The sequence below is a fragment of the Pteropus alecto genome, unplaced genomic scaffold (assembly GCF_000325575.1).
Source record: "Pteropus alecto unplaced genomic scaffold, ASM32557v1 scaffold392, whole genome shotgun sequence".
Taxonomy (NCBI): Eukaryota; Metazoa; Chordata; class Mammalia; order Chiroptera; family Pteropodidae; genus Pteropus; species Pteropus alecto.
The window spans coordinates 185,975-208,242 of record NW_006431933.1 but is presented as its reverse complement, the minus strand read 5'-3'; the positions used below and the strand labels follow the sequence as shown (position 1 = coordinate 208,242).

General features: G+C 35.9%; 1 long non-coding RNA gene across 14 annotated transcripts in view; it reads left to right on the top strand.

The window, feature by feature from the left end:
* The window catches only part of LOC107195316, a 173,908-nt gene that overhangs the window by 843 nt on the left and 150,797 nt on the right, over positions 1 to 22,268 (top strand). For 11 of the 14 annotated variants that reach the window (XR_003044773.1, XR_003044779.1, XR_003044780.1 and 8 more), the window contains exons 2-3: positions 1,460 to 1,558; positions 3,869 to 3,954. This is a non-coding gene — a long non-coding RNA (uncharacterized LOC107195316). The remainder of the gene's footprint in view (positions 1 to 1,459; positions 1,559 to 3,868; positions 3,955 to 22,268) is intronic. The other 3 variants (XR_003044778.1, XR_001516425.2, XR_003044781.1) reach the window with 1 other exon arrangement.

The window sequence follows — 22,268 nt, the reverse complement described above, 5'->3', positions numbered from 1 at the left end:
CGGGCCTCCAAAATAGCCTCTTGAGATGGCCCAGCGCATATTCGGGGTTGAGAAGGAAGGGAGAGTGTGAGTGTGTATGAATGTTCGTCCTAGGGAGAAAGGAGAGTGGCTCCAGGAGATTTGATTTTTCTTGGATTTGCTGCAGTTCCTTAAACCAAACCAGTCTTTCGGGCGTTAAAGTAAATTACCGGTAAGTGGGGACGGATCTCTGGTGGGAATTAAAAGGCCGCCGGGTTTGCGGAGTAGCGAGTTTCCCGGGCTTGCTAGTTGAGTGGCTTCTGGCCCTATCTCACCTAGTGGGTGGGGGTGGGGTGGGGTAGGTTAGGGGTGGTGCACGTGTCTTTGGCTTAAGGTGCTGGAGCTGGGGCATTATTCTTTGTAGGCTATGGGACTTGGAGGAGGTAAAAAGCTGTGCAGCACAGTCTTATTCTCAATTAACTCTGGAATTTCAGTGCCTGTCTCTTTGCCTCTGTTCTCTGTTTTTTTTTTTCCCCCCCCCCCGACACACACTCACATCCTAGTGGTTTGGTCTGCCTGTCTCTCTGTCTCTGTCTCATCCCGGCGCGCGCGCGCACACCATGTCTCTGTCTCTCTTCTCTCTCTTGCACACCCACAAACTCATACGGCCTCCCCCCGCACACACATCTTGGTTGGGTCTGTTGTTCTAAATTAACTCCAGATCTCAGTCTCTGTCTCTTTCTCTCTTCCTCTCTCAGATCTGTGTATTTCTCTTGCGCGCGCGCGCGCACACACGCGCACACACGCGCGCACACACACACTCCTCATCTCATGACTGCTTTTGACTCACTGATAGTTGCTCATAGATCTTTATTCATAGTTTGTTCTGCTCATGGATTTATTTTTATTCATCTGATTTTTTTTAAAGAAAAAAAGACCTACCTGTATTAAAATCTATAGGGTGTCAGAAACACCTTTGAGCACTCCTCATTCTCATTCGAATTAGGAATAGGGCAGTATGATGAAAATACCCCATGTAACAGCTGTTTATATTGGACAAAGCTCTAGTTCATGTTAGAATTAATATTTTAAATTGACGTTTTACAACCATGTGACAAAATAACCTTTGCCTGCATCTCTTCATCTCTCTTTGTGTTAATTTATAGAATTCTTGATTACTCAATTAACAAAGTGGTCAAGTTATCTTCTAATTTTAAACAACAGGTCTTGAAATGGTTGGCATGCAGATGGGTTCTGTGACCCCATCTGTTTAATAAACCGAACAGAGTGGTGTTGATCTGAGACAAGTACGTTTTGATTTCTAAATAACTTTTCAAACCATTGGGGTAGAGGGGCTCCTTACATATTTTCCACACAGGAGAAAGAACACTACTTGGAACAAATATTTTGCCACTTTCCCCCCACTTGTCCCAGTTAGATGCCTAGAAAAGATGAATGGTTGATGAATCATACATGGTTTACTTCCCTTTTATGTCTATAGGTGGCAGTGTAGAAGCCAAAACGGAGCTTGTAGAAGTGGTTTCTGAAAAATGAGTGAATGTACATGAGTAAGCAAGCATAGGAATCTGAAAAACCACAGGTATGTAAAATAATTAAGCCACCTCTCCAGCTTTATAATTATTGCATTCCAATATCTTGACTTTTATATAGACTTTTATGAAATGAAAGATATTTGAGGTGTTCTCAAAGGAGAAAAGTGTATTCTATTTCAGACAATGTATTTAAATAAAAATACGGCATGTCATCATTGCATTACTTGTTACTGCTCTAAAAAGGAAGCATTATTCTATTGTGACCATGTGGCTTTGCATTTAACTAGGTATTGCTTGATACTTTTAAAAATTTCGGGTGGTGAACACAATGCTATATACAGATGATGTATTATTGAATTACACTTGAAACTTATGTAGTTTTATTACCAATGTCATCCCCATAAATTTAATAAAAATAAATAAATAAAAAATAATAAATAAATCATCAGGAACACATACAAAATTTTCCTAAAGCCGTATAAGAACTGCCAATTGTCCTGAATAATTTCATTTGGAACACTGTTAATAGTCACCCAGTTGAGCCAACATAACAGTATCTGTTTTTTATAAAAACTGCATCTCACTGTTGACTTGCCATCTCACTCTTGACTTGCCATCTCACTCATCGGAATACTGATGCATTAGGTGGCTTTTACACCAGCTCTTTTGTTTTTAATTATCTTGTCATTTTTTCCCTCCTACCTTGCTGCTTTTCTAAGCCCAACATATAAGAGGTACCTTCATAATTCACCCACTTGACTGAACTAATGACAGGCTTAATATAGGATCAAAGACAATCAAGGTTGAAAAGTTTTTCAGTGTGACACAATTCAAAAGATTTTGCCTTTGATTATCATTAAAATGTAATATTTTGCATATTAAGGCCCTTTAAAATTATAGTTGACATACAATATTAGTTTCAGGTTTACAACATATTAGATTCAGTGTTAATATTCCTTATGATGTGATCACCAGAATAAGTCTAGTAATCATCTGTCGCTATACAAAGTTATGGTAATATTAAGACCCCCTTTTAACAACTGGGCAGCAGCACACTGTTATTTAGAAGAAGCCAGAAGAGGAAAAATAGTTACTTTTGTGGATTTTTATTTTCCTTCCTTAGAATGGGTAGGGGGAGGTATAGCTAATGCTGTTGTCTCAGGCTGTAAAGGATCAAGCATCAAAATGGCTGTTAGGGAGAATGAAACTTTCTCTTTATTCAAGGGTTATATGCATTTATTACAGTGTCAGAATGTGATATCTTGTGATTTTTGACATTCTGTATTTACAGCTGAGGAAAGATTTGTTTAGCTCTTACCAATGAGAATGTAAAAATCAGATGGCATTCTTGAAGCTTTAAAAAAAAGATGAAATTGAACACCTAACCAGTAGAAAGCAAATTGAGAACTCTGGCTCAAAGTATAGACTCAACTAAAGACTGAAAGTTTCTATCGTAAATAATGCTACAATGAACAAACGAGTGCATATATATTTTTGATTTAACGTTTTGAATTTCTTCAGGTATTTCTGGGTCATAAGGTAGTTCTATTTTTAATTTTTTGAGGACCTGCCATACTATTATGCTAAGTGAAATAAGTCAAAGATAAATACTATGCGATTTCACTTATACATGGAATCTAAAGAACAAAGTAAATGAAGAAACAAAAAGAAAACAGACTCATAGATACAGAGAACAAACTGGTGATTGCCAGATGGGGAGAGGGTTTGGGGGACTGAGTGAAAAAGGTGAAGAGATTAAGAAGCGCAAATTGGTAGTTATGAAATAGCCATGGGGATGTAAAGTACAGCATAGGAATATAGTCAATAATATTGTAATAACAATGTATGATGCCAGGTTGGTACTAGATTTATCAGGTGATCACTTTGAAGTTATATAAATGTCTAACCACTATGCTATACACTTGAAACTAATATAAAATAATATTGAATGTCAACTGTACTAAAAAGTGACAGAAAAAAGACAAAGATTCTCACTGTAAAGACCTATGGATATGAAGTGGCTTCAGGAAAGCTCTCAAACATTTAGAAACATGTAAGTTTGCACTGCATGGGACTTAGATTCGTTATCTGACTCAGAAAACTGGGAAATAACTAATCCCACAGTGTATCTAAGAGGAATGGGGTATAATTTTCTATGTCAGAAAATAAAAGAGCATGGTTGAGATTTTATTTCCTATTTTCGAGTTACAGCATTCTCATTATAAAGACATAAGGTGCTTTAGAGATATATTATTTTTGAAGTATAACGTACATACGAAAAAGTGTAAAATGCATTAATCAAAAGTACTGCTCAATGAATTTTTACATGTGTATACACCGATGTGATCACCACCAAGTCAACATACAGAACATTTCCAGCGCCCCAGAAGATTTCTTCCTCTTTCCCCTTCTGGTCAGTTTTCATCCTATTTTCAACCTAAAGGTAATCATATTATGATTCTTTTTTCACACTGTAATTTTTAAAAACTTTATCTGCTAGTTTCGTTTGCTATTAAGCTTCATATGAATAATATCATAAAAAGGACTCTTGTATATATCTTTTGCATAATATAATGTCTGTGAGATTCATCCATGTTTGTAATTCATTCTTTTCTGTTGTTGAGTAGTAACTCCATTGTATGGGTATATCACAACTTATCTATTTTCCTGTTGGGTCTTTATATTATTGCCAAGGTGGCCAGTATGAATAAAGCAGCTGTGAATATTCTTGCTTGTTTTTTTTTTTTTTTGGTGCATATACTCACTCATTTCTCTTGAGCATATACCTAAGAATGAAATCACAGGATCATAGAGTAGGCTTACAAGTAGCTTTAGTAGATATTACCAGTTTTCCAAAGTGATTGTATCAATTTAAATTCCACGAGTAGCGTACAAGAGTTTCAGTTGCTCTACATTTTTATTAACACTTGGTTTTGTTAGTCTTTAATTTTAGCTGTTTGTGGGAGGGGCGTAGTGGCATTTCCTTGTGAGTTTTTTTAAATTTAAAATTTTGTGTGGTAAAATATACAAAATATAAAATTTACCATCATAACCATTTTTAAATGTACTGTTAATGGTTTTAAGTATATCCACATTGTTGTGTAACCATCATCACCATCCATCTCCAGAACTCTTTTCATCTTGGAAAACTGTAACTACCCATGAAACAATAAATTTCCATTCTGTCTTCCAGCCCCTGGGAGTCACCATTCTGCTTTCTGTCTGTATGAATTTAAGTATTTCATACCAGTAGAACCATAGAATATTTGTTATTTTGTAACCAGCTTATTTCACTTAGCATAATGTCCATAAGATTCATCTATATTCTAGCTGTAGCATGTGTCAAAATGTCCTTCCTTTTTAGGCTGAATAACATTCCATAATATGCATATGCCACATTTTGTTTATCCATTTGTTGGTGGACACTTGGGTTGCTGCCACCTTTTTGCCATTGTGAATAATTACTGCTATGAACATGGATGTACAAATATTTCTTCAGGACTGCTTTTAATTTGAGGGGGAGGTACATACACAGAAGTAGAATTGCTGGATTATATGGTAATTCTATTTTAATTTGTCGAGGGACCACCATAATGTTTTCCAAAGCTGCTGCACCATTTTATATTCTCAAGAAAGTACAGACGTTTTAGTTTATCCATATCCTTGCCAACACTGGTTATTTTCTGTTTTTTTTTTTTCCTTTTTAACAGTAGCCATCCTAATGGATATGGGTGGTCCTTATGGTTTTAATTCATTTCCTGGTGCATAATATTGTTAATGACATTTCACAAGCTTATTGGCATTTGGATATTTTCTTGCCAAATTCCTGTTAAAATCCTTCGCCCATTTTTGAGTTGGATTGTTTTTTAAAATTTCTTTGTCAGAGTTCTTTTATATTCCACATGAGTACTTTGTCGTATATGTGTTACAAATAATTTCCCCATTTGTGATTTGCCTTTTCACTGTCTCATGGTATCTTAGATGATTTTTAATGAAGTCCAATTATCACTTTTTTTTTCTTTTATGGCTATTGCTTTTTGTGATTTATTTATGAAATCTTTGCCTACTTTGGGATTATTTTTTAAAACGTCCTTTTAAGTTACTGAAAATATGTAAAGGCAATCTGTTTGGAAGATGCAGTAAATTTAGTATTAACATATTTCAAATAAGTGCCTTATGAATGTTGGGGATGTTCTTTGCTGTAGCAGGTGCCAGAGGAAGGGTTTGAAAAAGTGGGTTTTTCAATAAGATACATGGACACAGATGCTGTTACTCAAGTGGCCCCTGTCACTGTCTCCCCCCTAATACTGATTATGTCCTCAGAGGGCCCCTCTAGAGTAGGCCCAGGGAAGATTCAGGTGATGACTTGGCTAGAAGAAAGTGGCAAAATGTATGGGCGTCCATGTTTCCTTAATTCATAATCTACACATGCTGAATCATCCTTATCCTTCCCCTCCCCTCTTCCATCCCCAAGGAGGGGTTCCTGCTATTTGGTGCTACTTCTTTCCTTTGCCTTTGAATATCAATGTCCCTCAGGATTCTGCCATTTATTAGCTTTCTCTTCTCTATTACATCTTTTTTCTGGATGCCCTGTGTTCATATTCACTTTCATGTCTTGAGCTGTCCTTCTCCCTCTGCCCCGTGTTCTAAAGACTCCTCAGGACTTTATCTCATGCTCCCACCACCTGTCCCTTAACATAATGTCCAGATCTGTATCCTTATCTATCTCCTGGACATATCCCACTGGGTATCTCACAGATGCCTTTATAAAAAACAAAAAACGAACTACAAAAAAAAACATGTTCCTCACCAGTCTGCTCCTTTGCTTTTCTGCCTTAATACATCTGCCATTAATCTGGCATCCCAGAGTAGAAATCTTGTCACTGTCCCTGATCCTCCCACATAACTTATATGACCCTCACGGCCCATATTTAGTTGGTTGTCAAGGCTGCTGGGTCTCCTGTCACTGAAACATCTTTCAAATGCCTCTTTCTTCCATTTGCACTAAAGCATAGTTCGGTTCCCTTTACAATTGTAGCCATAGCCTCCTAACTGATCTCTCTGATTCTTAAACTCTTGCCTCTAATCCTCCACTTGTCATCAGTTTTCTTTTCTTAAAATATAGATTTAATCATGTCATTTCCTACTTAAAAATGATTTGTAGCTCTCGGCCTACAAGAGGCATTCAAATCATTTAGTATGATTTACAGTATGACACCCTTCATTATTTGTCTTCAACCTGCTTTTTCTGTTCCATCATCTGCCATTTCTTCCCCACACACCATCTGTCCTAAACTATTTTCCATTCCTAGGACATTCCTTGAGTTCTTTCCTGCATCTACTTTTGCACATGCTGTTTTTTCTGCTTCTGATGTCCATTCCTGTTCATTGGTGACTTCATATTTTTTTCTTTAAAAACCAGTTCAAATGTGACCTCTTCTTTGACTAAGTAGACCTTATTCATACTTCTTTTAGTGTAGTTAGAAGAGATGACTCCATAATTGCAGGCACTATTGTGTATTAATTCATGAAGAATTAGTTCCTTACTATATCAGTTGGTTTTTGCTGCTTAACAAACTACTGCAATATCAGTTTGGTTAGTGCTTTAAAACAACCAGCATTTAGTTAGCTCTTGGTTCTGTGAATTGGCAATTTGGGCAGGACTCAGCTGGGCAGTTTTTTGAATCTGGGAAGAATTTCTGCTGTGTGGTTTTGGGGCTGGCTCATTTAGGATGGCCTCAGCTCCTCTCCAAGTGGTTTCTAATCATTAACCAGGCTGGCCCAGGCTTGTTCACACAATAGATAGCGGAGTTCTAAGAGAGAATGGGGAGGCATGCAAGGCCCCTTGAGGGCTAGGCTTGCAACTGGCACAATGTTACTTTCTTTGAATTCTGTTAGCTAAAACAAGTCACAAAGCCAGCCCTGGTTCAGGAGGTGAGGAAATAGATTTCCTTTATCTTGAAGATGGGAGCTGTAGTCATGTTACAAGGAGCACAGACAGAAGAATAATTACAGCCATGTTTACAAGTAATCTATTACATTTACCTAGGAACAGGAATATGAGATTAGGCCAGGCTTGGTCCAGAGGGTTAATTCCACTTAGGTCACAAGCTGGGAGGATAGTTATGACTGACTAATTGTACCTAATTACATCTAAGATGAACCCAACTATGGTAGCCCCATGGTTCTTAACATCCTCCTTTGGCCCTCACCTCAAGTTCCATGTCTTTACCTTTTATCCAAAGCATATTTAAGACAACTCCAGTTTCTTTTTGGCTTTGATGTTCTCGGGTGGGGAGAAAGGAGAAATGTTTCTTTCCTTCACTCTGGAAGCTGCTGTGGACACCCTTGGGCATTGGGGACCTTATCATTATGGAGCATTCTTGAGTATTTGGTATTGATTTGTCTCGCATCCAATTTAAAAGGCCTTTTTGGGAAAGGAGAATGTCAAGAAATGAAGAGATCTGTTTGGGGCTGTTTATCTGTGTTTTCCCTCATCATGTGTGATAATTGAAGATATCCTCTTACTGAGAAACAGTAGTAGTTTACACAATCTGAATGTTTGTGCTTTTACAGCTGTTATAAACTATTCAGAGTAGAAGCATAAATTTAAATGTTTTCGATTTATTACCTATTAAAAGATCATTTTTAAGCACTAGAGTACATTAGGAGGAAGTATTGTTGTAATAGCCATGTAGAAATTTAGTTGAAATATATATTGAAATTGAAGTATATGTTAGTAAAATACACTTAGTTGAAACATACATAAAGTGACCCCATTTTTCCAGAGATAGTATAATAACCATGGATAGGTTTGAGTTTTATCCAGAACTTGGTTTTAGTAAACATCTGTAAGTTTCAGTAGAGCTGTTAGAAGTAGTTAAAGAAAACATAAATTTTACATCATTAGAGCCCATTTCTACTAATCTTAGAGATCATGATAAACTGAAGTGACCAAAAAGCATAAAATAGGAGGCACTTAAAGGGCTTTAAGACCCCTTGTGACCTCTTAATGATCTCTCGTGTTTCCCTTCTGCCTTGGTCCACTTCCAGATTGGTCTCCAACACAGGCATGAAGAATCCACAACTTGAGCAATCCTGTCAGAATAACAGATTTGCTACTATTTATGGGTGAAAATAGAACTTGCACTTATTTTAAAAACATCTTGAAATTTTTTCTTATGCCTTATTTTTCCTTTTATTTTCAGAGAACAAAAGATTTAGTTCATATCTTGCTGTACTCTATAGATTGGTTTCTAATTGAATCTCTATATTGCATTTGCTGTTCATTTAAAATGACAGCATAAATTCAAATGGCAATAGTTAAATATTTTTAGAAGACCATGACAATTTTGAGTTAGAAAATCAGTATTTTTATCCCATAGCAATTTCTCAAATCAATTTTAACATTAAAATAGAATACTAATTGAGATAGCATTTATAGGTAGTCATGTTTTGTTTTTCTAAAAGTGCTAGTTTGATATTATAGACAAGTGTAAAATATTTTATGGGTTATATTCCCAACATGTTGTATAATGTGAATTCTCCATCCTAAGTTATAGTATACTGATATATAAATTCGTAGTTTATATGTACCCCACTATGTAGAAAGAGAGAAAAAGAACTTAGACATCCTCCTTCATAAGGTTAAAATACTAGTAAATATGAAAATCATAAGTAACTATAGAGCTGATGTTTATTGACATAGCCATGTAGGACAGTGGCTTGAATTCTGTAGGACAATGACTAAGAAGAAATATTTACACTGAGGAAGGTTGTGATATAGCGAGCTAATGAATTCAAGGTGCCACATTGACTGGTGTTAGTGGGCATGCTGGACTTTTAAAATGGGGATTTAAAAACACACATTTAAGATGGACTAGATGGAAGCAGTCACTCCCCTGTTTGAATACTAATCTCCACATTGGAAAATGTTTAAAGTGATTACAATGTTTAAAATATTTTGTAAATATTATGTATTTGTTCCTGATTAAGATAACGAAATTTTCTTATTGTTGTGCCATTGTCAGTATTTTAAGTCTTCTGAAGGAAGGCTCGGGCATAGAGGTTAAGATTTGGGGCTGCAGAGGCTGCTTTGCCTGGCCGGTTAGCCCAGCTGTGTATGCTAGAGGGTCTGGGACTGTGTTTGGCCAATGAAAACAAAAATAAAACATGGCAGGTATTTGAGCAGGAAAATATAAGGGAGGAAAACAATGGAGTCGTAAGTAATTTCATAGAGAGAAAGAGCTATAGCTGTTTTAGCCATCATGATGCCCCAGATTTTTGTAGGAGAAAGAACAGATGATATTTTTCCTTAAAACAGCTTTGGAGAGTAAAAAGCCATGGGCCTTGAGGGAGACACCCGGTACCCGAGTGATAAAGAATCTATGCAGAGGATTGGCTATTGGTGGCAATGTGGGATCTTTTCATGGTGGCAATGTGGGATCTTTTCTTTTAGTTATCATTGTGTATGATGATACTATGCATATTCTTACTTCCATTAATGAAGAAAGGCCTTGAGACTCACAGAAATAACCTGACTCTTGGGGCTTAAGTGATAGCCCCTGGCCACATCTTTCTCTGCATCTTTGACATGTGTTTCTGCTCTGCCTGTGAACATCAGGTGTAGTCACAGTGTGTGTGTGTGTGTGTGTGTGTGTGTGTGTGTGTGTGTGCGTGTGTGTGTGTGTGTAGGGGCCCTTCCCAGTGATCAGTGATGACACTGGGTTTCCATATCTGTGTGGTTAGAATGAATGAGTACCTAGTGTACTGTATTTTGTTTGCATTACTAGCAATGATTTCTCATTACTATCAATCAAAATATATATATTCATAAAAGTCAAAATAATTCACCAAGAGCTTTAACCTTGGATTGGATTTGACCTTAAGACTGGCCTGATGTTGGAATCAGAAGGCTGGGCTAGAAATCAGGAGGCAGCTGTTCTGATTCTCAGTTGGCTTCTAAATAGCTATTTTGCTGGGCACATCGTTCTTATTGCTCTGGGCTTCAGTTTTGTCGGAATATTTATCGCTAAAGTCTCATCTTCTTGGTTGTATTTTTTTCTCCTGATTTCAGTAAACTCTACTATAAAACTCATATTGAGATTAAAATTTTTCAATTTCTTAAAATATGGAGTAACATTATTATAAGATTAGTGAAATGATATCAGTGGCCAGGTGGAAACTAGTAGGCAATCATCCATAATAATATATTCAAATTTGTTATTGCAGGGTTTTCCTGTACTTGGTCACAAGTAGAGTGATTACAACCCTACTAAAGAATGTAAACTTTATTGTTGAGTTAGGATGGTTTGGGCGCCCCCCACTGTCCTTATCATAACCTCTTCAAGAATGGGAAGGCTAACTTGTATTGGGGGCTACTACATGATTTTCTCAATGCTTGCCATATTTTGTACTAAGCATTTGAAATTCACAAGTCCAAGTGTGATTTTTCTAATATTCATCCTACTTTGGTCTGTTGAGCTTTATGAATTTGAAGGTTGATGCCTTTCATCAGGATTGGAACATTCTCAGCCATTGTCTCTTCAAATATTGCTTCTATCTACCCTTTTCTGTTTCTTACTTTTTCTGGCTCCGGTTAAGTGGTCAAGAGATAGACCCTTCCAGGTTTCTTACAATCTGTTCTTTTTTTTCTTTCCCTTTTTCTATTTGAGTTTTAATATGGGTGTTTTCCACTGACTTTTATTTTCAAGTTTACTAATTCTGCTTTTTGCTCTGTCTAGTCTGCTATTGAATCTATCTAATGAGTTAATTTCAGATACTATATTTTTCATAATTTCAGATATTTTATTTTTCTAGATGCCCATATGATCTTTTAATATAGATACTAGGTCTCTTTGAAATTCTCCATCTTTTCATCCATTTCTTCCCTTTTCCAATTATTTTCTTTAACAAATTAGTCTATTATTTTAAAGGTCTTGTTTACTGAATCCAATAATCTGGATCATCTGTGAGTCTGCATCTATTGTCTTTTTTCTCTTGAGTATTGGTTACATTTTCTTGTAACTTTTGTCATGTCTAATAATTATTTTATATCAGATATTATGTGCGAAACAATTTTACTACTTATAGATTACATCTTTCTCCAGAGAGGAAATCCTCCTTTTCCTCTGTTTGGTAAATATAGTGATCACTTACTCCATCAAGAATTGAGATAGTCAAGGCCAGGTTGCAATTTTAGGAAGACTTAATTTGGCTGTAGTTGGCTGTGCTCCTCACACATGGCTCTCCTGGGCCTTTGATTGAAAACCTAAAGGATATTTGTCATCTTAGTCCTGAAAAACTGTTCGAGATTAAATTTTGCCTTTTGGAGATCTTGAGTGTAGCCTTCTGTCCCCTTAATTTTGAATTCCTGGTACTGGAAAAACCTGGTTATGTATTTGAGGCAGCATTCCTAACACCGTGAAACTCTGCCTTCACTGTGCCTTCTAGAAGTTTTCAGCCTAATATCTCAGCCTCCTTCTCACAGCTGCAGAACTGAACAAATGGAAGTATTTCCCATCTGTCACATACACTTCTACATGCTTATTAAAAAGCTTTGTTAGTTTCTTTTCCTCAATAGAAATCCTTTCTTTTGGTAAGTCTCATTATGAGCCCCATATTCCCAAGTGGCCTGAGGAAAGAAAATAAATGATTATCTGCTCATCTCAGAGGGTCTCCCTTCCTTTGACATTCTTGTCTTTGAGTTCATATAGTCTAATGGAAGCATCATACTTTTTTTCTGCATAAAACATAATAAGATGGAATCTAAAATTTCATAATACATATCATTTTCATGTCCTCATCTATTCTCTTCATGGAGTCTTCTGCTTCAATATTAAACATTTTTCTACTTCATGATAGAAGTAATTTTGGTGGTAAGCACCTGCTGACCCATTACAATATTTCTAAAGGAGGAAAATGGGAATACTTAAACAATACGGTCCTCTTCAAAATATTTTCATTGCTTTTTTTTCAGTTTTTCAATTTTAATTTGTCTAGAAAACACTTCGTAGGTAGAAGATGGTAATTGAGGCAATTTCAGTTGGTTTAGAACTCTCAGATGAGTTCCTTACTGGATACATTTACTTCTCTTTTGTACTAAAATGAGACATGACTGTCATTACAAACCCTCCCATTTGTGAGGAGAATTTGCTCCAGAGAATTCTGGTACCATTAATAGGCAGCATCCATATGGTTTGCACGTGTTAATCGGAGAACAAATCCTTCAAATTATTTAAATTGGAACCATTTAATTGTTAAGGAGCAATTCCGTTGTTAACTTTTCTCAGAAGCTGTGTAAGACCTGGCCATTGCCAAGAACCCCAGGGCTGGTGGGAGCCCCGAGTTCTAGTGTGTGCTTTACCCCCGCTCCTACAAGCCATTTATCCCAAGAAAGGCTTCTTTTTTCTTATCCCCAGAATGAGGACATTGAAATAGTTGAATGCTGATCCTTTGTGTCTCTGCCCTTTGGATTTTAATCACTCATCACTTAGAAATGAAGGTTGTACTTAGTTTCAATAAATTATATTGCCAGGATCAATTAAAAGTTTCTTTTGAGTAATAAATTTTCTGTGTGACACCAAATGGGAAATCTTAGATATGTATGTTAGTGTTTAAGAAACAATTTTTTAAAACAGTGTTTTGAGTTCTAAATTTCGGGATTCAAGTTCCAGGTTTGTGATTCATCTGCTTTGGGGCCTTGGACACATCATCAACCTCTATAAGCTTTAGTTTTCTCAACTAGGAAATGGATAGAATACAGTAGCCATGCCTATTTCACAGGGCTGTTCTGAGGATCAACTAAAATGATTCATGTGTGAAGGCCCTTTATAAACAGTAAAGAACTGTAAAAACATCAATTATCATTAAGACTGTAATGATACAGACTTTGTCAGCAGTAACCATCTGTTGTGGTGTGTCACTATCAAAAGTGAGATGCGAAAACAGCCCAAGGGTATTTAAATTATATACATCTTGACTTTTGTTCCCACTTTACTTTTTTTTTTGGGGGGGGTAAGTAGTTGTGTAGGTAAGCTGACACTATATTTAAGGTATAAGCTCTCCCCCTGAAGCTACTGAAATGTAGAGCTCAAAGGGACAGTGGGATTATTTTAACAAATCCACCCCTTTTAAAGATGCAGTTTAGGAAGTTTAACTGATTTACAGAGCTGCTTTAAGGTAAAACCACAACTAAGACTAGTAACTATTCTCAGTTTAAGCTCTGATTTGTGCAATTACTTATACAATTTTGGTTAAGGACCAAAGTAAATAAAGATTTCTTTTTCTTTAAAACATTGAGATTCTCCATTTCCCTTCTCCCTAACCCTCTGACATCTTTCACTTCTCTCCTACTTCACAGCCCCCACTCCCATTCTGGTGGTGCTTGCCCTCTCCGCACTCCAGAGAAGAATATCCTCCACCTCTTTCCCAAAGCTGCCCCAACATGTGCTCTTGATTCTGACCCCATTTGCCTCCTCTGGAATTTATTCTAGCAGTTATCCTCTCTGTGTCCTGTATTATTTTTCTTTCCCTTGCTGCTGGTTCTTCTCCTTGGCTTATGAAGGTACTCAAGCTTAGGTCGTAGAATATATATATATTTTTTTTACTTAATCTGACATACTGCTTCTTTATAATACTGGGCTACTGGAAAGAGGTTATCAGAGTCACTACTTTCTCAACTTTCATTCATTCCTTTTCCTTTCCTTCAAATTTATTTTTATTGTGGTAAAATACACATAACCTAAAATTTGCTGTCTTTAACCATTTTTATGTATACAGTTCAGTAGTATTAAATACATTAACATTGTATTGCAACCATCACCACCATCCATCTTCAGAACTCTTTTCATCTTGGAAAACCAACACTATCCTTATTAAACAATAACTTCTCATTGCCCTCTCCCCCGATCCCCTGGAAACCACCATTCTACTTTCTGTGTCTGCTTTTTCCATGTATTCCGTAGACAGAATTGTACAATCATGGTGACTGGTGCCTGGTGGTAGCCCAGAAAATTTATTTCTTTCGTTCTCCTTCCCCTGCCTTTCTCTGTTCCCTTCTCTGCCCTTTCCCATTTGTTGGAATTTGTTTACTGGTCTCTCTTGCTGCCCAGCTTCTGAATACTTTTTCTTTGGACTCTATGATCCCTTCTCAATGTCTAGGCTGGCTTCCTCCTCCCCTTCTAATTTTTTAAATGATGCTCTTATGCAGTGGAATTCAGCAACCACTTGTAGTCACCTACCCACTTTCCTGTATCTATGCATATCAACCGGGGAGGAGGGTGTGTTTCCACATACTCTTGACACACTATGCTGAGCCTCCATGCCTTCAGCCCCTTGCTTCTCTTTACTTAAACATTCAGCCCGAATGCCTTCCTTAGTGAAACCTTCACTAGACACCTCAGCTGCAGCTCCACAAAACTTTAAAAGTCCCTCTGGTAACCTTAATTTCAATGTTACTGGGATTTCATTTTGTTTTACTCCTCGAACCCCCCAGTCGAGTGAGTACTTCGAGGGCAGGGACTGTGGTTGATTCTTTGTCATACTTGGCCCTCACACTAGGGCCCTCGGTCAGTGCTGAATAAATGAAGCACATTCAGGTACACTTCCTCTACATAAGTTCTTTTCTGATTAAGAGACTGAATGTAGGTCAACCACAGGGAAATCAGTATAAAATCAGAAAAGAGAGCTTCACATTGTACTTTGTTGTGTGAATCTTCGATATCAGCCAGTTTACTAAATACTGAGTTATTTTACATGAAGTACCATAGTGCACTAGGCAGAATAATGGCCCACCAAAGATGTCTATGTCTTAATCCCTGGAACCATGAACATGTTAAACAGTAAATGGGAATTAAGATTGCAGATTGAATTAAAGTCCCTACTCAGCTGACTTTTAAAATAGAGAGATTATCCTGGATTATCTGGGTGGACCCAGTGTAATCACAGGGGTCCTTAAGAGTGGTATGTCCTGTAGGATATCCTTATAGTTAAGTTCATGGACTGCTGAGGGTCTTATATTGCCTTGAATATTATCTTTGGTTAATGCTTAATTGACAAATTCCTTCTATATCAGATATAATTATGTCAGTTTTCTGTGATATTAGCTGTAGTGAAAGAAAGGTACTTTTATTTAATATATGAGTCAGGTGCTTTACATATGTTACCATATTTAATGTGCTAAATAACCCAAGAAGTAGATATTATTAAATCCATTTATGGATGAGGAAACAGAGTAGTTACTTTACACAAGGTTACACTCCCAGAAACTAGAAACTGGTTTTATTGCACATAAAACGAAAAATCTGAGGTGTGACATTTTTACTTTTTTAAGGCATGTTCATGGTTTATACTGTCTAACACTGTTTCAAAAATGTCTTGCCTTGAAATTTGAAAGTTGGAGATTAATTTGTATTTTATTGAAGTAATATGACATTATAATAGACATGTAGAAAATAGAGACGAGGACAAAAATTAACCCTAAGTCCCACAAAATCTCGATTATATTTTGGCATATTTCCTTTCAGTGAATTTTTTCCTGTGTGTAATGTATGTTGCAGTTTCCCACAGCAGTAATCCTAGTCATATTATATTTTTAAAATTTTACATTATTTTTTCATATCATGTCTCTAATTATCTTTAGTAGACGATAGATTGTTTCCATGTTTTTATTATTATTAAAAGTAATGCTGAAAGCACAGTTCCTATCTGGGACATGCTGTTCTCTTGGAGATCAGGAACACAATCCAAACCAGGCAACACAGGTTAAAACCTCTACTTGGAGGTGGTCGGCGTCATAACTGCTTACATTTCCATTAGTCAAAGTGTGTCATAGAGCCAAACCCAAAGTCAACTAAGTGGAGACGTACACTTCTCCCCATGGTGATTGACGGGATAAGTAATCTTATTATAGATTGGGAGAAATATAGATTGGGGTGTATTGGGAATAATGATCCCACCTACTACCTGGAGGGGAAAAAGATGATTAGAGGTAGAACATAAAAATATAAATAAATAAAACTAGCAGATACAGACAGGTAGGTGAGTTTTAAATTCAGATTCTGACCTTGAGCAGAGGCTCTGTCTTCGGGTGCCTCCCTATGAAATGGAAAGATGAAAAGAAATTATATGTCAAAAGCATGCTGTACTTTTCCTGACATGTAAAAGGCTGCCAGCAAATGTTAGGTCTCTTTAAAGATGCAATTTTGCCATGGTACTTATATTTTAGTGCCCTTGCTTGGATGGAACTTGATTTTCTTTGGTTTTAACTCAAATATACACAACACTGTATTTTCTAGTTATAGGCTTAATTTCTAGATTCTCCTTAAATCCCTTAGAAAAGTATACAGTCACTGGGGAGCCAATTTAAAATTCCTGGCCCCAAGTCCCAAGGGGGAGAGTTAAGGGTGGGAACCAACATTTCCCAGGTGATTATATATACTTCCGTTATTTAAAGGGTGGTCCAAGGGCCATCCAGCATTCCCATCACCTGAGAACTTGATAGAAATGCAAGCTCTCATGTAAATGGGCTCTATCTCAGACCTATTGAATCAGATTCTGCATTTCAACAATATCCCCAGGGGATTCGTAAGTACATTAAAATTTGAACAGCACTGATTGATGGTTCTTAGAAAGGCTATTTTAAAAGAAGTTTTCTTTTAAAATTATTTGCCTTTCAATTTGACCATAATGAAAACATTCATAATATTTAGGTAGAACTTTTAAAAATCTTTTTTTTTAGTTTATACGCTATTTAAAATAGGCATAGTTAGAACAGTAATAATTTAGAATTGTTTTTTTCTTTTCTCGCTTCTAATAAAAACAAAGTCATTTTACCTAGGAGGTTTAATCTTGATTATAAGCTGTTGATCCCCAACATTTTGTTTGGTTTATTTGAATTTCAGAAGTCTTACTTTAGAATTTATGAGATCAAACTCAAAGTATTACAAGTAAACTCACATGTAACATTTAGAGTCTTTGGACCAAAATGGTAATCCTTGAACTAAAGAATCTCTTGTGCTACTTGTCCCTAGTCTTCGATAGTAATCTTGTTCTTGAGTTTTCTTATGTGTAGAGTGTGTCCAAAGACCTAACTGACTAGAAGGAGGGTATGAACACTGAATGACAGTGGTGTTTAAGAATCCTTTACAAACTTAGATACCCAACCAATGTAAAATGCTTACCTGGTTTTAGGGCAAACTACAGCCTGTAGAGCCAAATATGTGCCTGTGTTTGTATATAAAGTTTTATTGGAACACAGCCATGCTCATTCTTTTACTTATCTAGGGCTGATTTCACGATACAGTGGCAGAGTGACAGAGTGACAGTATGCCCTGCAAAACTTCAACTGTTTAACTATCTGACCCACTATGAAAAAGTTTGTCAACCCTTGGTATCAATAATGGATAGATTTTTGTATGTGTCTGAAATTCTTGAGAAAGGTGTCTGAAGAATCTTCATTTTGTTTTAAATAGGAAAAAGGAATCGATCTAACATTTGCTAGGTTTTTACTTATTTTCTTTCAAGTAATATGTTTGTTTTAGGACCCTGATCACAGGTTAAATTAACTTTGCCACTTTTTGGACCTATTTTTTAAGTCTTTCAACTAATCCTTTCAAAGTACTGAAGATAATGCTATCATCAGATGCTGACTTTACTACACAAATGCAGTAGTTCATCAGTAAACTATGTTTTTAATATGTGCTACTTCTTATGCAGTCTAAGGAATATTTCCTCTTGGAACTCTCCAACCTTGGGCTCTTCCTTCCCTGGGGTGCCACCTTGTGGTAGACTGTGGGCTCTTCCCTGACAAACTCCTGTACTGTTTAGTCATCCAGGAAAGTGAATCAGCCACTGGATGACCGATCTGAAACCCTGCTCAGAGTGAGAAACCTTATCATATACCTAAGAGATCATCATGAATCATTTGACTGGGACAACCTGCTGGTAGATAAAATTTGGGGAAAAAAATCCCATTTTCTTATTCTTAATCCTTTTGCCTCCCACTATAAATGGACTTAGAGTATACCTTAAAAAAGGATAAAGAAATTACTCATTAGGGCTCTTTTGGGGATTTTATCCTAATTTACATTTTAGTTAAATATTTTTCATACTTTGTTTTAATGTGGTTATATATACATATACTTAAATAATATACCTATACGTGTTTATGTATATATTCAGATATTTTCTTTGTGTATGTATGCATGTGTATAACTAATTCTCATTTCTGGTAAGCCTCATTACTGAAAATGTTTCAGATTGTACTCTTTTCAGGCCCTTTCTATATCTGGACCCTGGTTTAACTGATGAATTTAACTTAGGTAGGTGTTAATCCTTCATTCATTTATTAGTCAACAAACAGGAGAAACTATGCAAAGAATCACATTCGTTGTTTTACTTTACACAAGTTATTTCTAGGTAAAATATGTTGACAGCACAGCAGCCCACCAATATTCCATTGATTCAGATAGCTACCATAGTAACTAAGTTCTTAACGAAAGACTAGAACATTTTCAAAATCCAGATAAAGATTATACCATTTGTTTGCAACTATTGTCAGGAGAGAAAAATGCATGTGTACTAAATAACAAATTGTTTAGCTATACATGCTTAGAATTAATGTCTTTAGATCCAGAATACAGTAATAATGAACAAACTTAAGAACCAGCTTATTCTGTTATATCTTTCATTAGTCTACCTGGATGAAGTTAAAGAGATATGGACTACTTATGAGAACTGACACATCTAGGATAGATTCAGCACAAATAGCACTTTAGAGACATTTGAAACTATGGTATTCAGCTAAATGTTCTCATAGTTTAAGATATATTCATTTCGGATTCTTGCCAAGGATCTGAGTGCTATGAGCAGCTTGCAGCAGAGATTCGTGTGGTTGCTATGTACAAAAGCCCTAGAATAAGCAAATGGGAAATAATATCAGCGTGGATAAATATTACTATAGTAACGACTTATTTTCTGTAGGAGAAATTTGGAAAATAAAAGCAAGAATCCCTGAAACTTGGGTAGAAATATATTCTGCACAAAATGGAGACTATAGAAAAACAAGTCATGTTTCTGATACTGCTTTTTATTAAGAATACTTTATGATATGGAATAATTTAATATTACATTTTGAGTGACTTCCTAATGCACTGGTTAGCTTGGATAAAATCACAAGAGCAGGTGCAAAGCCCTGAGAGAAAGCAATGTCATTCCATTTTTTTTTCTTAGAATGACAATACTAAAATATATTCTTTACACGAAATATAATATTCTAGAAAAGTTCATTGTGTATCTTTTTAATTTCATTATATCAGATAACTCTCTTGATCATGAAATTCTTTAAATGCAACTTGGATCTTTTAGGTTGTCCTTTATTTACTTGACTGTTTTCATTTTTAGTGGAATAGAAAAAGGGCCATGTAATTATTAAAGCCATTTTTTAATAATTAAGTACTGACAGTTTCTTTGCCATCTCCTACTGTGGTGGTCTTAACCCTAGCGATACATTAGAATCACCTGTAGAAGTTTTTACAGCATCAAGGCACCTGTACTCCACCTCAAATTTCTGATTCAACTGATTCAAGGTGGGGCATGGGTACGTGTGTGTGTGTATCTGTGTGTGTCTATGTGTGTAACTAACTACCCATGAGAGTGTAATGTGCAGTCAGGTTGAGAATTCCTATTCTAGACCCTTAACCAATCATTAACAACTAAGTATGTTGTACTGATCCTATAAAATGATTTTTAAAATGTAAGTTTAGGTAGATGCAGCAGGTTATGACTTGAGTATCTGTAGTCTCAGAGATCCTTCCAGCACTGAGTTTCCAGGATTCTAATCTACATACCTCAGTTGATGTCTCATAAATTAGCCATCTTATTTAAGACACTTACCAAAGAGACATCTTTGTGATGAATTAGGCCCAATTTGGTGAGGGAGGAATAGGATATCTGAGTTAAGAGGTGGCTTCTCTCAGGAGAAGGATGCCCCCACCATTCTACAGTAAAGAATTTCCATAAAAAAATCCTGTGAGATTAGATTTATTCCATTTGGACAATTCAGGACACCGAGGCTTAAAGACGATACCTAATAAGGAGGTGGCAGAGCCAGGATTTGCAAGCAGATCTATTTGTCTCTTAAACACATTCTTTTTCCATTTTGTCACATTGTTTCTCCTGTATTGAGTGGATATTCATGGCCTTGATTGCTTATGCTATGAATGTGTAGGAATTAGATGGACCGAGAGTATGAGAGCTCATGAGCAGCCCATGTTGCTACGGTGAATACTGTGTATTTTGAACACATTTGGACCAATGTGAATGAATGATCATTATTGATAGGCGACATATGTCCTTAATGTTCTCAGTCTATGAAGACTCTTTATTATTATGTGAAAGTTATACCGTAGTCATCTAACATATATATAAAAGGGGTTCTTATAATTTTAAGAAAAGAACTATTGGAATAGCCTACTAAAGTCAATTATTGACTCTTAAACATAATTTAGTAAGTTCTGTAACACTTATCATCTGATAATGGTTTCAAGTGTGAGATAGTGTCTGGTGGTCAATTTTTATTAACTGAATGTCTGGTAATGCCTTTCCTCAGAACTTTATATGTCTGTTCAAGACTAAACAAAATGAATAAAAATGGGGGAATTGCCCACCTTCCAGTTACAGCAAAGATAATTATAAAAGTAATTTCCATTTACTGACTTTCTATTATGTGACAAGAAACTGTAGATACGTTCTTTCTAATTCTCATGAGTTAAGTGGACTTCTTATTTTGCAGTACACAAAACTAGACTTAGCTTAAAAAAAAAACAAAACAAAAAAAACCTTCCAAAACTGCAGTGCTTGTAAGTGGTAGAGCTATGGTTGAAACCTAGGTTTTCTGACTCCTAAACACATGCTTTTAGATGTCTTGCTGGGGAAATTGTCTGTTAGTACTCTGTAAAATAATGACATTATACTAAATTTCTTCAAAGTGATTGTTCCAGATTAGTTATCCTTGTGTCTTAAAGATCCATTTACCATATGAATTTGCCCCTCCTTTTTAGCTGCTTCTTGGGGAGTTTTAAAAAACCTTTTATGCATGTATGTATGCACATCTATGAAAAGCAATATAGATGTGGAAATGTGGTATTAGCAGTGTGTAGCTGAAAGAAATACTTTAAAGGAGAACCCATCTAACTACCACCAAGGCCAAGAGATAGTATTGTGTCAGGAACCCAGAAGCCCTCTCTTTTCTCTTCCAATCATTGTCCTTTTCTCTCAGAAATATCCTGACTTTATGAAAATTACTTTCTTGTTTTGCTTTTTTAATTTTACTATTGACCCCTGAATTAAGTAGTTTTGCTTGTTTTTGAGCTGTATGTAAGAAGGTTAATCAGTATAGTATCTATACTCTTGCATCTGGCTTTATTTACTCAATATATTCGGTAACGTGGTTTCCTGCATAGCAATCTTATACATATTTTGTTAGATTTATTCCCATGTACTTGTTATATTTTGATGTTATCAAAGTGGTATATTTTTCAAAATTTTATTTCTAATTGCTGATATATAAAAACACATTTTATTTTTGAGTTTTGACATATTCAGCAATCTTACTTAAAAACTCTTTAAAATTGTAATAGTAATTCCTTTGATTTTTCTATGAATATAATCTTATCTGTAAATAATATTGTCTTTCTTTTCAGTCTTCCTTATCTTTTTTTTTTTTTTTTTTTTTTTTTCCCTTTTTGTTATGGCCAA